The sequence below is a fragment of the Trachymyrmex septentrionalis genome, unplaced genomic scaffold (assembly GCF_001594115.1).
Source record: "Trachymyrmex septentrionalis isolate Tsep2-gDNA-1 unplaced genomic scaffold, Tsep1.0 scaffold165, whole genome shotgun sequence".
In the NCBI taxonomy this organism is placed as follows: Eukaryota; Metazoa; Arthropoda; class Insecta; order Hymenoptera; family Formicidae; genus Trachymyrmex; species Trachymyrmex septentrionalis.
Genome location: NW_017304811.1, coordinates 287,658 through 299,302, shown reverse-complemented (window position 1 = coordinate 299,302; position 11,645 = coordinate 287,658). Strand labels below are relative to the sequence as shown.

Below are 11,645 nucleotides of genomic sequence, written 5' to 3'. Positions count from 1 at the left end.
TATATATATATATATAATACAATCTTGATATAATTTAATTGTCTTGCTTTAAAAAAATCTTTATTCAAATTATGGTTGTATAAAGTTATAAAGTAATAGTCTAGTTATAAAGTAAAGGGATAAGAGGGATTTTGTTAAAATCTTACATGAGAGAAAGGTATATATACTTCCTCTCTGTATATACATATATATATATAAAATCTTATTCTGTGTCACTTTAAAATCTTAATTAAAGTTATAGAGTAACAGTATAAAGTTATAGAGTAACAGGCAGGAGCGATTTTGTCAAAATCCTATGAGAGAGAAAGGTTACATATACTTTCTCTCTATATATACAAATATATATATTACACACTATCTCACTCTAACTTAACTATCTTGTCTGTAATCTTAATTAAAGTTATGGAGTGAGACAATACAAATTATAGTGAGATAGCATATATGTATATAACATATGTATATAGAGGAAAATTATATATACCTTCTTCTCTTACAAATTTTGACGAAATCGCTCGTAGTCAGGATCTGCTACAAGGTTTCTAATCTCCATAACAGCATGGATTATTCTAGCAATGTTACAATGCTTCAGTAATATTGCAGTAACATTGCAAATTTGCAGCAATGTTGCTGCAAGCTTCCGTGCTGTATATAAGTTAGTTTCGTCAGAAACTTTCAAAAATTTTCACGCCCACACCGTTCTGGTGCAACTGAATATCGAATGGAATCTCGTTCGGAGCAGCGGCGAACCGCGTGTACGATCTCACGGGATCTCGTTGTCTTCGATTCTTCCACGCAACGCAAAGGCGAGCCGAGCTCCGACTATTCCGACTATTCGGCATGTTGACGGTACCATCTTATCGCGATCGCGTCTTGCTACTTCAATTCACTGATGTTCCGAACGCCGCACACGTCCAATGTTAGATACGACCATCTGGATTTTCTGACATTTATGTCCTCCGCGTGAGATTCCGATCGCCGAGGAAGAGTGAAACGTGAGGCAAAAGGGTGGTGGTGTCCAGGATTTCGCAGAGATGCAATCCTGTCGCTGAAATGACCTTTGCGATTAAATACGTGAATACATCGACGCGTGTTTACACTAGAAATAATCATTATTGACTATTTTTCATATTGACTGTTTTTCTTTTTTAGATTAATACATAATAACAAAGTGGCTATATCTATATACAATAAAATACTTTAAAAGATTTTAAAAACTGATTCCTCACATAGATTTAAGATGAAAACTTCATGTGTCATAAGTCTAAAACGGCTTATAAAATTTTACTTTTTCCAAAAATTTCGAAAATCATTCGGGTTTTTGTGAAATATTGTATATGTTTAATGTTTTATCAAACTAACTCGTGTGGTTTTTGAAATTTTTGTACTTTTAAAACTAAGAGCTTCAGACATGTAGTCATATGATGTTTGAAACTAAGCCGTTTCGGACATATGGTCATGTGAAGTTTCGTCTTAAATTTCTGTGAGGAATGATCCCTTAAAATCTTTTAGAGCTCTTAGTAGCTACTCTGTTTTTTTTGTGTAAAAAATTCTGATTTTTTTTACTTTTCAATAATTATGTCTTTTATATAATGAAATATATAATATTTGGTCTCTTATTGTTCTCTTTACTTTCATAGAATTTTTTTATGAGATTATTTTAGTGTGTAAGGAATGTTGGTATTTTTAGTGTAAATATTATGGTGATGAATATTTCAGGTGCGTGTAATGTTGCATGAGAATTCGGTCTTTCAAAATGCGAATATCAAACGGTATTAGCCGTTTGCGTGGAAATAATTGTGTCCGGGTGTCTAAATTATGTAGTGCAAATCTTGGACGTTTTGCCCGTTTGGGAATATCGTGATTGTACGATCAAATGTATTATGCGAGGTGCATTTCGATATATCGTGACTGTGTCATTGAATAACAATGTAATGGTGCCCAATGTTCTGGATATAGTTTCATATTGTTTTGCGAGGCATAAAATGGATTGACGGAAGTAGTTTTCATTCTAATATCGAGTCTAATATATACATAAGCATTTGACATTGACACACGTCTTTAAACGCTGGACTTTTTCACATGTTTACATTTACACGTTCGGCTTATTATAAAATTACTTCGAAATGTAAATGGTATTATCGATACTTTCATATTAATTTGAATATATAACATGCGATGAGAAGGTACTAAATTCGGCACATACTCTGTCATGCAATTAATAAATCATATGGGAAACTTTTGTTTAAGCGAAGAAGCTCGTATAAAGAATTCATTTCCGTTCGCTCATTATCGCCTTAATAGTTGACAAGTACGATTATTTCGAGGATATTATTGGAAAATTCATATCAACTACGGTGATAAATAGTAAAAAGTAGTACATCTAAAAAATTAGCAATTTTTCACTAGAGTATTTTTAAACTTTGATATTTTTTTTAACTCTGAATTGGAACATTTTAATTAAAATAGTGAATATGCAATTTCTATGCCTTCACTTTTTTTCTACGTTGTACTTTCAATTATAGTGTATTTTTTAAAAATATGTCATGAACATTTAAAATTTTACTGCAATCTTAATATTTCAGTGTAAATTTCAGATGATAAAACTATGACATTTTTCCATGTAAGCAAATGTGCTGCAATGTGTTATTTTGGTACAAAAACATAATAGCTTTTGTAGTCGATTTCCTTTTGTTATCTCAAAATGTTATCACTGTAAGAAATATTGGATATGGATTTAATATCATTTATATATTTAAACATGTGTTTATTGTATAAATCTTAACGTGTCGATTTATATGTACCAACATCAACTTGGATTTAAAACTCATGGTGTTATATCAACATCAATATGATACAGATTTAAAACTCATAGTGTTAAATCCACACCTATATTTTTTAGAGTGCAACATTTTACTTGTGTCACTATTCTGTCAACGCAACGATATATTGTAGAAAATACGATCTCAAAAACACAGGAAGAAAATTTATCTACGCTTTCCGCTCTCTCCGCTCATATGTCATCTGAAACGCGCGAACGTGCGAAAAATAATACTCTTTGAATAGTTATTAGAACTCATGATACCTAATAGAAAGATGAGATCAGTAAAATAAATTTTCTTTGCGTAAAAAAAGGTCCGACAAAACAAGCTCTTTCAGTGTTTACTCTACATGTATCAATCTTCCGCAAGTCACTGTTGTTCGAAGCAACAGTTTCGAAGGGAGATATCAATTCTTTTGCAGAATCGATCAATCTTATTGTAGCTGGCATGAAGTAAGATATCAAACTCTTCGGGGGGCCGAGTAAGAATTCATGTCGATCTTCGTTGTTTTACTATCCACTTACAATATGTCGCGCGTTTACTTTTCGGAGATATATACGTTTTATTTTAAATAAAATAATTTTTCTGGAAGTTTTTACGTGGCGTTGGATTCTTTTTAACTCTTCTTTTTTTTTTTTTAAATAATATCGTGAAATGATAACTTCGATTATAAAACACGTGCAATTAGCGAGAAAGTTCATCGCGCGTTTGCTTTTTCGGAGATACATTTTATTCGAAATTCTTATTCGAAATAAAGTCATTTTTTTCTGCAAACTTTTACATGGCGTTGGAGTGTTTTTAGATTTTTTTTTTTTCTTTAATCGGATATTTCTCTCGTTAAGCTACTTCGATTATAAAATATATATAATTGGTGAGAAGTTTACTGCGCGTTTTGTAAATAAATGTCGTTATTGCTTGCCGAGATGACAAGAGTTGCAAGCCAGTTTGTCAGCATAATTGGGGCGCGTTTGTCGATTCCGAGTGTGCGTTATTATCAAGTTCGAAGAACTTTCGCGCGGGTATGGGAGATCCGCTTTGTAATATTATATAAACGCAGTTATTTGTACGAGCCCTTCCTTCTCTTCATTGAAAGTCGAGACAACCGAACTGTTCTATTAAAATGACAATTGAGCCGCTGAGTAGCGAGCAAGGGTCGACAATTTCGTAGAGCATTTAATTATGAGATCTCATCTCGCAATTTAGAAGATTCTCCAGCGCGACGAGAAAAGTCAATTTCTTCAGTAAAGCGCTTTCGTTTGGCGAAGTACATCAAAAATAACTGGCGGAAGATCGCTGAAACGAGAGTAGAGTACTGATTAAATGTGTACATTAATTTTAAAAATACTCGTGATTAGATGACAAGTACTCGTAGTTGTACTTTAGTAAAGTTGAAATTATAATATCAGTAATCTGCTTTAATTGGAAAACGTTTGAAAATATAAGAAATAGCTTGCTCCGAGACTTAGTACTGACGCAAAAAATAAACAGGCATTGTTTTAATAGAAATTAACGTGTCTCATTAAAACGATAGCTGTGTGATGGATTTTGTACCTCAGCACGATGATTTATCCCTCGGGCGACAGTGAACGAACGGACCTGAAACGCTCATTTCCGTTTCAATAACGTTCCAACGGATGTATGCCATTTCAATGCCTGAAAATTTGAAATAGCAGTTTGATATTTTTACATGCATGATCGTATCCTGAACGGAAATATATGGCTTTTTTGTTTATCGATTTCACGTTGATACGGAAATATAAAGCTGTGCCATATTAACAAGACCGATTTGTTTTTAGCTCGATATTTACATTATGGATTTTCAAGGTGGGACATGGTTAGTTAAATATATTATTTCTCTGTCATAGAAACATTGTTTTCGCCTTTTTATGCGCGGTCGAAGATGTCATTCGGAAACACATTGTGTTAACAAATGGAACAGAATTCATCTTTTCTCTTGTCCTTTCCTATGTAATTCCTCATATGTGCTTTAATAATACTTAACGTGAAAAATACTCTGTGTCTAACACGTAACTATTTTTCATGTATTACTTCATGATATTCATATTTAAATATTTTTGTTTCAACGTATTATATTACTTTATATATTACTTTGTATTATATTACTCGAATAATAGAGCATGTAACGATGTATTTTATACAGTTATGTGTAGGAGGTATATTGGCACGTTCGATCCATGGCTATTCGTTTCAACCATAAATCGGCTACGTCACTGAACTCTCTTGAGCCCCACGTCGCATTCCTCTACTCCCAGCCGTTGTGCTGCGCCAGGAGACGCTTCTCTGATAAAAGTTACTCATACCGCGTATATGAATCATGCGAGGTATCGAGTTCACTGTTGCTCTACCTCGAGAGTCATGCGTGTCCTGCAATCGTACGTGTCATCGTAACAGACCTTCCTTGTGATACGGCGCCTGCCTATGTCGTCATTTTAAAAAAATGTGCTAGATAGAATATATAACCGAGGGACTCGGAATTTAGATATGACGATGTATCGTGCCATCGATCACGGCGATTTTTAGAAGTTTCTGTAAAAACCGTAACGGAATATCGGACAAAAGATTAGTAAAAAGGAAAATCGTGTTTCGCAAAAGAAGCAGATTCTATAACGCAAGAAAAAGAAGACTAGAAATAGATGCCTATCGCTTTCTATTTCAAAAGTGCAAATAAAAAATTAAGTTTCCTAGAAGATGAGAGATTTGTCAACTTGACAGAAAATTATTGACTAATAATATCGGCAAACAAATGGATTTCTAATATAATCAAATATCCATTTTGTTATTTTTGTTTTACATCTCTTTTGAGTTGTTTCTTCGACGATTTTTTTTTGTAATAAATCGACTATTTTTGAATTGTGAGATTTTTTTATAAAGTTAAATTAATTAACTTTAGATTGATATAATAGTTACTTGCATGTTCATGATAATAGCTTGAAAATCACGTTTTTTAGTTGTATTGTATCATTTTCGAAATAAAAGAGCGATGTATAAAACAGAATAAATTTTTGTTATATTTATACTGTGTAAAAGAAAAAAATGAAAGAATATTTTATAATTAATATGCACGAGCAGATGTTATTTCCAATTCTACTTTATGGATTTTAAATTCAAATTTAACGTAGATGCATGTTAAAGATAGCTAGACCCGCTTTTAGCGCGAAACATGTTTCCCTTTTAGATAATAGCTTGGTTACCCCATCTAAGTATATAACACACAAGCTAGAGAATATATTAATAGTTAGATAATACATTTAGCCTGTTATATACACATAAATAACGAAATTATTTTCGACACTTTTCCCTCCCTTGTTACTAAGTGCAAACTCTAAAATTTAAATACTTGCAACTAGTTTTAAAAAGTAATAAGAACTAAAGCAGTACCGAATACTATAAAAATATAGTATTCAGTACTTAGTTCTTATTACTTTGTAAAACTAGTTGCAAGTACTTAAATTATTACAAATTATTAAATTGTTAATTTAGTAGTTGTCGAAATTATATTTGTCACCGAGTGTGGCGTTGGTTTTCAGAATACACCGTTTAAGATTTCTCGTATAAAAAGAATGTTAAACTCGTGACAAGATCATCAATCTGGGGAATCAGATAATTACGTACACATTTTGCGGCACGTTTGCTTTTACGTCGGCATGCGTGCCTTTAATGTTTAACGACGCTTATCCTTTGATAATCCATTTGCAAATCTGCGATTAGTCACATTACTTCGTATGGCGCCAGTTGGCGTCATTCGCATTAAAATAGTATCAACCTTCCAAGAAAGACTTGATTCATGGCGCGCTTTGAAAAGTCATTCATGAGACCGAGAATTCTCCTTCACAATTTACACAATTTTCACTGAATTGTGTGGTCCGTACGGCTGTGTGCGTCGGCACGCATTGTCCGGCGGTGAAACGTTTCTTCGAAGTCAGCAGGTTCCTGTCTTTCATTGTGACGTTATCTCCGACGGGATCGGAGATGGTGGTTTACGTTTATACTGATGCCGACTGAAAACGACGACGGTGACACTCCTTGTTGGAAAATGCAATGCGCAGAAATAGAAATGTCGGACGAATACGGTATGTTTTCGCGGAAATACGGAAACCGTCGCTTTTTCCTCGAGTGTCGAGCAAGCTAAAGTCGGTCGGCCGAGTTAGCGCAGTGACTTTATTCTTCTTACATTAATGGGTACTAAATGTGCCAAGATTTGCTCGGATCAGAATTCTCCGTTGATAATTATGGTAACCCATAACTAGATGCACTGCCTTGATATAAAACATTTATTTTTAACTAGTTATTAAATTGCGTTGTATCGTTTACTATTTTATATATTGTTATTAAACACAAGCTATATCAATGCGCGATATGTTATTAATTTGCAAGTAATATTTGTAGAAGTCTCAAGTAAATTCTACAATGTTTGGGCACAGCTCGTTTCAAGTTATATTTTCTTTAATATATGGTGAACGTTAATATACATTAATTAATAGTCAGTATTAAATTAAATTAAAATGTATAAGAGATACATGGAAAATACTCGCCTTCGCATTGTTTTTGAACGAGGTTTACGAGATTCACTGAGACTATTTACCGTGCGAGTCAGCACAAGTTTAATGCAATTCAGCACAATTTAAAAAGCAACGTTTTTAAAAATTGCTGCGTTGGCCATGAAAACATTTTATCTTTTAAAAAATAGTGTTGGTTAGACACGTAAAGTCCAGAGTAGAAACCAGCGAAAATTTAAGAGCAGCATACTTCGTAAATTATTCTGGTAAATTGCTTGAAAATAATATCAAGTTATTTTTTTAAATAATAAATAAATATAATAAGAAAGAAACTGGGTATAAATCTTTTTGCAGAAATGTATTTCTCATATTATTCGTTTCCATGGATAAAAATGATACAGTTGCAAAGCTAATTGCATTAAGATATTAAAAAAAAAAAAACGATTCGCTAAAATGAAAGATCTATTTTCTTTTAATACTTAATAAAACATCTGCATAAGGAATAAATTGACCTCATATTAACGAAAGATAAAGCAAGAACAGTTTTGTACCATAAATAGCTACGTGTTACGTTGACAGACAGCGCTACATTATGTACATTCCATAAAGGGCACTTACCTTGATTAAGTCTCTAGGCTTATTATGCACCACAGGTATAAACGCTGGGAGAGATGCATCGGATATTGCCGTAACCGAGCAAACATGAAAGGGGTCGTGTGGAACGTTTTAGGAACGTGTGGATATTTTCACCAATCGAAATCAATCCTTTTCAAAATATTGATTACTCCACGCGCACACAGTGTGTGTGTGTATGTGTGTGTGTGTGTGTGTGTTCGTGTAATTTTACGGATGTCTTCCTCGGATACGAAACATACGTTCGATTCGATGGCAGCTTGTTTGCCCCATCCGAGTTGGTACACATATTACGTCGTATACGTGCGTGTTTTCACTTCTGTTGGCGGGAAAGTGCACACTGTAATCTGATTTAAAGTCCACTCTGAGTGTGGCACCGTTGACTGTGGCCTTAGGATGTAGGAGCAGCACGCAATGGAGATCTACGTGACCGATAATGGCCAGGGCATGCGGGGACTTTTTTCCCCTCTCTCTCTCTTTTTCTGTCTACGTAAGAGATGTTTTATTTCGTGCATAACGCTCTTTATACATTCGGATCATTAGTGACGTTACGTTCGAGGACTTATCGAACGTCATAACGAAGCGCGGTCGACGTCGCAGTCGTCAATCAAAACGATAAGGCGTTTTAGCCGGTGCTTATTTTAACTTCCTTGAATTTATCCCCGTGCAACTTTCCCGTCTCGCCGTTCTCTACGGCTTTATTTACCTTTTTCTAACACATAAAGGAAGAAATCTTGTGCATTTGTAAAGACAGAGGCACGGAAGGCGAAACTCTTGGCTCTGAAATCCGTGAGCGGAGTATGAACAATATACTATTCCTTTATATTTGTCTCTTCTGTTATTCCTCTATACATATCAAATGTAAAAATTGGGTTTAGAGCTCCCATTTTTTGGTTCATTTGCTCAGTTTGTTTGCTTTCCAACAATCTTTTTCTTCCTGTCTTTTCACCCATGTGCATGAGGCGAGTCGTTTGGACTGAACGGACCGCGAAAGGTACAGATTGAGTTGAAGCTTTCTAAATCCCCATCGATCGTTCGTAATGGACGAGACGACATAGCGGGATGACTATATGAATTTTTAATACGATCACGTTGAAATCATTATGCCTTGTCAGCGCGATTTACAATCCCCGTCGTGTGCGCGTAATGTAAGACTTATGAGACCTTATCGTGCTTCGAATAATAATGCTTCCTATGTATAGAGAGCTACTTCAAATTCCTCGGACGTCGTCAAATAAGAGCGACGAGCTGCTGAGCGTCGAAGGAAAAACATCGCGCCGGAAGTTAATTCGATTCTCGTACTTCTCCTTGTATTTGCAGCTTTAACAGCAAAATGAAATCTAACAAGACACTTGCAGTCGCTGTAGAACGTCTTAAATCTGCGATCCGATGTCTACGAAATTTTCTTAATGCTTATAATTTTTGCAGAGGAGAAAATATTTATATTTCTTTTTTGCATTATGTCTTAAATTCTTGGAAATTTAGTATATTACAGTTGAAGTTTAGAAATTGGAGAAACATAATAAGGAAAATTCTTTCAAGCTTCAATAGATCTTCGATTGACAGAATTTTACAGATTTCTGAAAGGATTATCAATTTTCATAAGAGTCTAAACATCTTAATCTTCTCTTAATTTTTTACATTTAATTGTTCAGAAATGTATGTAGAAGTTTCTGAAATTTTTTCGGAGAGTTCAAATTTTTTTATTGTAGTATATTGAAATTAATGATATTGAAATTTAAAATATAAAGTGCTTTTTAAAATGAAAAAAGAAGAATGCTGTTCAATTTGTATGAATTTTATGTATAATATTTTGTCAATGTATTTAATGTTAAAAATATAAAAGTAAATATTTGTAGCAAATATGTTTGAAATTTAATTTGGAGAAATTAACTAAATTAACTAAAACTTAATTGAGCATTTTAGATGTCAAATTTTGCAAATTAGTATATATGCCTTTGTTTATTATTATTCTTTTTGTTCATGATTATTTAATAATTCTTCTGCGAATAATGTATTATCACTCCAAAGTTTTACAGGTTATTCAGAGGGGGGAAAAGAGGGGGGGGGGACATGTTTGAAATATTGGGCCGTTCTATCGTGGCGGGATAACAAGGGCTTCTAGCGACCGAGCGACAAAGCTGGTAATTGTTGTTGGATTTAGTATAGCCATGATCTTCCCGAATGTGCGCGTTTATCACGGTGCACTTTTGTTCCTCCGTCCCTCCGCTGTGTCTCGCAATAAAAACATTTAAGAATACTCGCGGAAGATAACGCATGAAAAAAATTATTTTTTTTTCCACGTGCGGATATTACAGCGAGATTATGTTATGTATAATTAATGGGGTCTCGAGTCTCATGCTATTACCGTAATTACTTCGATTATCATAATCGTTATTGCGATTATGTACTGCTACCGCGTGCTATTACATAAATACACTGAGGAAATTAACCTTTTTAATCATGCCGTGCTGTTGTTATATCAGTTTAATGAAATTTTTACTCACCATTGAATAGTATATGCATAACTAAATATCGTAAGTAATTTAATTCTCATTCGTTGAATCACTTTTACATTCCGGTCAAGGTATTTGCAAAAGTTTCTTAACTCGCCTTAGTCACACGTATAAAGTGCATATCACCTGCAAAGATTACATTGAGAAAAGTAAAAAGATTTAAGACATCACAACGTTTTACTAATATCAGTAATAGATAACGTACTTGTCGTATGCACAGAGTGCTCTTTATATTATGCGATATGTTAAGTATACATTATGCGATAGTATATCGAATTTAACGCTTCTCACGTGTCTTCAAATAGATATTGCGGGACGTATCGAATGATCCAGTTTCAAGAGCTGGGAAATTGTTAAAGACCTTCAATCATTCGTAAACTCTCTCGGAGTCCAACAAATATGAGACGGTTAGTATATACATCGTTATTGCATATGTTCGTTAACCTAACGTTAATTCATTTTACCGCTTATTTGCGATGTATAAAGGTAGATTCAGACCGAGCACACGAGAGCGGACGAATGCTCATCGAAGCAAGTTGTTTATTCGTATTCGTTCATGCTCGTACGTTTGGTCCTGGAATCTAGCTTAGCACTGGCAGCTACATTTTATATTGGATTTAATCGCTTGTCCAAGAAAAACTTTGTAAAGTTTTCTTGAAAATAAAAACGCTACAGAACTTTACCGTTCAATCCGTTAAAAATAGAGCAGAGAATACTAACTGAGTCTTCAGTGTGCAAAAGTCATATTTATATAACAAGAAATATAACTCGAATATTGTGTAGATCAGTATTTGATAATAATGTCATGCTTGGAAGTACGATATATTACTTTGCTCGCAACAAGTCAAAATAAACTTACGGGGTTTTCTTACGCATATCAATTTAGATACTAGCAGGAGTCCGTAAAATTGTAGTTAACGTAAACCCGTTGCTTATTTATATGGCATGCCATTATTCTTGCGCACTCCGTGGGAGGTAAAGATTGAAACGAAGATAAACGAACATGTTTAAATGTTCGATTAGACTACGTACTGTTTACAGTCACAAATTTAATGCCGGTGATATGTGAAAGTGTGTATGTTATTTTTATATAAATTGTTTCAAAGCGCATAGTTTTTTTTCTTCAATCCGGTCTGATCTATTTTTATTTAGCTTTTTAT

At 34.0% G+C, this 11,645-nt stretch overlaps 1 protein-coding gene across 1 annotated transcript in view; it reads left to right on the top strand.

Moving 5' to 3' along the window:
• Positions 1–11,645, top strand: part of LOC108746309 — a 260,533-nt gene that overhangs the window by 1,008 nt on the left and 247,880 nt on the right. The gene's annotated exons all lie outside the window — the stretch shown is intronic.